We start from the raw sequence: 6,075 nt of genomic DNA, 5'->3' as shown, positions 1-6,075 counted from the left end.
GACCTGCTGGGGATGGACCCCAGCAATTCAAGGAAGAGCTAAAGCCTACCCTCCTCAGACTATTCCAGAAAATACAAGAGGAAGGAACACTTCCAAGCTCATTCTATGAAGCTAGCATTACTCTAATACCAAAACCAGATAAAGACAACACAATGAAAGAGAATTACAGGCTCATATCCTTTATGAACATAGATGCTAAAATCCTCAACAAAATTCTAGCAAATCGAATTTAGCATTACATTAGAAAGATCATACACCGTGACCAAATAGGATTTATCCTGGGTATGCAAGGATGGTACAATGTCTGCAAATGAATGAACATGATACATCACATAAACAAATTGAGAGATAAAAATCGACATAGTCATATCAATTGATGCAGAAAAAGCATTTGACAAAATCCAAAACCATTTCTTGATAAAAACTCTCAGCAAGGTGGGAATAGAAGGATCATACCTCAACATAAGAAAAGCCATATATGACAAAAATACAGCCATCATACTCAATGGGCAAAAACTAACACCATTTCCCCTAAGAACAGGAACAAGAAAGGGATGCCCACTCTCACCATTCCTGTTCGACATAGTACTGGAAGTATTAGCCATTGCAATTAGACAAGAAGAAGAAATAAAAGGCATCCAAATTGAAAAGAAGAAGTAAAACTGTCCTTATTCGCAGATGCCATGATACTGTGCATAGAAACCTCTAAAGAATCCATCAAAAAATTATTGGACATAATAAATGAATTCAGCAATATAGCAGGACATAAAATTAATGCCAATAAATCTATGGCATTTCTATACACCAAAAGTGAACTTACAGAGTGAGTAAAAAAAAAAAATACAATTTACCATCACACCAAAAAAAATTAAGATACTTAGGAATAAACTTACCTAAGGAAGTAAAAGACTTGTACTCGGTAAACTACAGGATACTAAAAAAAGAGATAGAGGAAGACATAAACAGATGGAAGAACATACCGTGTCCATGGATTGGTAGAATCAACATCATTAAAATGTCCATACTACCCAAAGCAATCTATAGAGTCAATGCACTCCCCATTAAAATACCAATGGCATGTTTCACAGACCTAGAAAGAACTCTCCAAAAATTCATCTGGAATAAAAAAAGACCTCAAATAGCTGCAGCAATCCTGAGAAAGAAGAACAAAGTAGGTGGAATCTCTATACCAGATATCAAGCTGTATTAGAAAGCCACTGTTCTCAGACATTGTAGACAAGTAGTGTTTTAGGCGCTTACACTGGCAACACATCTTCTCTGCATTAAACATGCTTTTATATTATTCCTTTTGAATTTATTCAACTAACTTGTTGAAAAAAATTCCAATGAATTGGAATTACTCTGGCTAAAAATACTCAATTTATATATAGACTCAGAAGTTAGCTTTCTCCTCATTCTAGGTCCTTCTCTTTATTCTGCCTCCCCCTGTTTGAGACTTCAAACTGCACAACACTGTTCAAAGCTGTAGACTATTAGGTGTCATTGTCTTTATTCTGCTCACTGACACTGCAGAGAAGTTATTCATCACTGCTCCACAAAATCATATATGCTCACTGCTTAATCATCACTTGTACTTTTTCATTTCATTTTTCTAGCTTCCTTGCATTATTATAGTGTCACTGGATTTTAAGAGCTTGTTTATAACTAAAGATGTTAACCATTTCTCATGCATTGCAAATAATATACCATGTTTTTTGTTACTATTTTACTCTGCTGTTTTACTTTTTGGTTGTATCAAACTTGTGCATTAAATATAATCATATTTTGTTAAAAAAAAAAAAGAAAGAAAGCCACTGTTCTCAAACACCAATGAGAAAGGATATATGTACCCCTATGTTCATAGTAGCACAATTCACCATAGCTAAGATTTGGAAACAGCCTAAGTGCCCATCAGTAGATGAGTGGATTAAAAAACTGGTACATCTACACAATGGAACACTATGCTGCGGTAAAAAGGAGTTCTTACCATTTCCAACAGCATGGATGGAATTGGAGAGCATTATGCTAAGTGAAATAAGCCAGTCAGAGAAAGATAAATATCACATGATCTCACTCATTTATGGAATATAATGAACAACATAAACTGATGAACAAACACAGATATCCAGAGACAGAGAAACATTGATCAGACTGTCCAACCTCACAGGGAAGGTAGGGGAGGGTTGGGGTAAGGGGGAGAGATCAACCAAAGGACTTATATGCATGCATATAGGCCTAATCAATATGCACAGACAATAGTGGGGTGAGGGCATTGGTGGGGGAGATGGGGGGTTATGTGGGGATACGGACACATATGTAATAACTTAATAAAGAAATAAAAAACAAATATGTTAGTTAAGTCTTTGGAAAACTCATAACAAGGACTTTGACTTACTCTAAATTACAGGTTTCTAAGCAAATCATCTCTTTAAAGTAAGTAAAAATGTATAGAACTCTAAAAAATGACTGAATACATGAAATGCTAAGAAGTAATCAGGACAAAAAAAAAGATTGGTTACATGAAAATTGTTGTGTCTTCCAGATATAAGAAAGCTTGTTTTTATTTTCCTAGATGAATTTAGTAAATTATACCATAATAAGCAATATGGAAGCTTTTATATTTTTCTACCTACCCTATCCCTCCAGAATTTGGAAATTCTGAAAGAGTAAGTTATGGCAATACATTTCTTTACATAAGTTCAATAAGAAAAATTTTCAATTACAGTTTTATTAAACCAAGACTTTGACTGGAATGTCATGTCTGAAAAAGAAGTCCCCGGACTCTTTGCATCACTAGAAAGTATTCTCAAAAACTGATCAAAGCCAATCAAAAGCCATTAGCAAGAAATGGGCTGGTAGCTGGTTTGATCCCATGGTTCATGGCAGTCTTTCCAGGTAAGGATCAAAGGTTTCTTTCCTGAAAGATGACAAGGAAGGCACCTCAAGACATTTTGGGAATTCAAGAATGTGAGGAAGTCACCCAAGCCTTTAGGTACTGAAAGCAGCTAGGTGGCTCAGCTTCTTTGCCCTGAAGGGTTAATTAAAGCTCAATCATGAGATTCCAGCAAAGCAGGTTTTTTAAAGCCTATATAATCAATTGCTATTCTTATTGTGTTCATGCAAACAATCATATCAAATTGAAACTAAAGTTAATACATTAAATAAATTGATCTTAGTTTGTCTCTTTAATACAATAAATAAATTAGTCTTAATTTGGCTCTTTAATAAAAATGAGAATGCTTTTAGGAAGAAATTTTTATTTCAATAGACTCTAAAATACACAACTGTGGATATTAAACTCAGTTAACTGTCTTCAAAGTTTTCTTTTTCACCCATGAGTGAAACTAAACTAGATCCTCAATTTTTGTAGTTTTCTTAAATATTTGATTATAACCCTCCAAACTAATGTTTTTTTTCTTCCACCATACCATTTGTCATAATTCTTGTCATTCTAGGTTTTTCCCCAATAATACTAAAATTTATAACAGTTTGTCTCCACCAGGTTACAAGCCCTACATGTACTCAGGAAATACCACACCTAGACACCATCACAATCTCCTGTGTGTAGGTGTCATTGTGCCTCTGACAGAGAACAAGGATTTGGGGTTCTGAAGGAAAACATTGCCCCCTTTCAGCAGGAAGCAGTTACAGAAAATATATTATGCCCCTTTTTCTCTGAAAGAATTCAATGCCAAAAATCCTTGAGGGGGGAAATGTTAGACACAACCTCGGAGCAAGGATAATGGTCCAGGTACAGAAACTCACCAGGGCAGAAAACTCTGGATGCCTAAGCAAGGGGAAAAACAAGAACCTCACCCTCAGGGTAACCTATCCTCCCCTAGCATATCACTTGTCAGGCATCCCCGAAAAGCAGTAGGCTAGACAAGTGATGGCTTGGCTGCCTCAGGATCAGTTTTTACCTCCCAAGTCACTCAGCAGGGTTTCCTCAACCTTGGGTATAATTACTGGTATATGCAGCATCTTAACCAAACACTAACTATACTAATAATAGGGGAATATGCAAATTAGCTGGGACACTGTAACATCATGACCGAACAGTGGGAACATGAGGCTGCATGGCACCTGACCGGGGTGAGGGATCTCAGGCCACGTCCCCACCCTGCGGGGCTTGACAGGGATCTCAGACTGCGCCCCCTGCCCTGGCGACAGGCCAGGAGACTTCAGGCTGGGAACAAAAGCATGGATGGAGTGTTTGTGTGAACTAATATAAATTCAAAGTAAACATCATTACATGAAAGGGTACAGTCTTTTTTTTTTTAAGTTTTATTCATTTCAAATGGGCTGGATCCGGCCCGCGGGCCGTAGTTTGCTCATGGCTGCTCTAGGTCCTGTGGCATGCCCCAGACTCTGACAAGAGGGGGTATGCGTTTGGACCCATTGTTCAGGAAAAGGATACATGGATGTTTTCTGTAAAGGTTGCTGAAGTAGCTCCCTGTGGTGAATGCCTGGCTTTTATCAGGTGTTCTAGTTATTATCTTTCAGTATCTAATAATTACAATATGAATTGTTCTGATAATTTCACCCTCTCTTATAGTAATGGGCATACTAAACTGAAGGTTGTTTGGTTTCTTATATATGGGGTAACTGTTTATTTTTATATCCCTGCCAACAGCACCAGTGGGTCTTGTCCCTTAGGGTGACTGACAGAAGATAGAGACCTTTGCCCCAATTAAGAATAATTAACAAATAGAAAGGACAGGAATGTTAGGACTATAGGGCAATACAATCCTTAACAGTAATTTGTAAGCTTCCCACCACAGGAAAAGCTTGCTAGACACCAGGAATCAGACCATGTAAGGAATTGAAACTGACCCAAAGACACCTGCTCACACACCTGTATTCCATGCACATTCCAAGCCCCCTGACTCAGCCTCAGACCCACTGACAACAAAAGTTTCCTGCCAGTGACTGCATATAAGGATGAAACTCCAGCTCCTGGGTGCTGCCATCATCAACTCAATGACTCAGTGCTGTGCAGCCCTTCCCTTTGGATATCCCATTCCAATCCCCTTTCTTAAATAAATTCAATTTTTTATACACTGTCTGAGATGGCTACTTAGCTTGTCTGCATACCACCATGCTAACCTTCCATATTAATCTTTCACTCACATGACACCCATTCTCCCTGAGTGTCTCTGTCTTCACATGGTGTTTTCCTCTTTTTAAAAGGACACCAGTCATATTGAATTAGAGCCTACTTTTGGCTTGATGACATCTACAAAGACCCTCATTCCAAATAAGGTCACATTCATGGGTACCGGGGTTTAGGGCTTATCTTTTGGGGGGAACACAATTCAATTCATAACAGGGACCAAATAATAACTCACCAGGGAGTGCCATGGCCTCAGGAAGCCTACTGTTTGCTTCCTCCAACAACTCAGACTACTCTCTGTGCCTTGGAAACACAATGCAGAAATTGATGTTGGTAATTCTGGAAGCCTTTCTGTAGAAGATGAGCTGGAAGAAACTACAAACTTCATTCAGAAGCTAGATGAATCCTCATTGATTTTCACCAGTAGTTTACTGAAAAATTATCAAAATTTACAAGGATAGATCTAGAAACAAATTAGAAAAAAAACTTTGGTCATCTCAACTTTTGTAGCAGCTTTTTTGCCTGGAACTAAAGCACAAGTAAGGGAAAAAGTAGTGGATGGCAAGTACAGTTTCTCAGGTATTGGCAGCAGCAACTAAGTTTTAGGAAAACATGGAGAAGAAAGACAAAAAGAAACAAGATTCCAATGTTATCTTCTTCGTTAGAATTATTCTTAATGGAGCAAACCCTTATTTAGAGCCATCAATACATAATAGAGTCCCATAATGTAAAATAAATATGTCACTATTAAAAACAGATAGGACATTGGAAAAATAATGCCAAAGAGATCAAGAAAGACCAAAGGGTTGGAAAATAACTCTGAAGCTTTATAACTCCCTCAAAGAGACTATCTCTCACCCTCTCCCCCCAGTCACACAGGAAATACCTGGTAAATTGTACAAATGACCAAATTTGGCATAATGGGGGAAACATATAGCTGAGAATGGGATAAACTTATACTG

This window comes from Myotis nattereri, assembly GCF_964212035.1.
Source record: "Myotis nattereri genome assembly, chromosome: X".
Taxonomy (NCBI): domain Eukaryota; kingdom Metazoa; phylum Chordata; class Mammalia; order Chiroptera; family Vespertilionidae; genus Myotis; species Myotis nattereri.
This window is presented reverse-complemented; position numbering follows the sequence as displayed.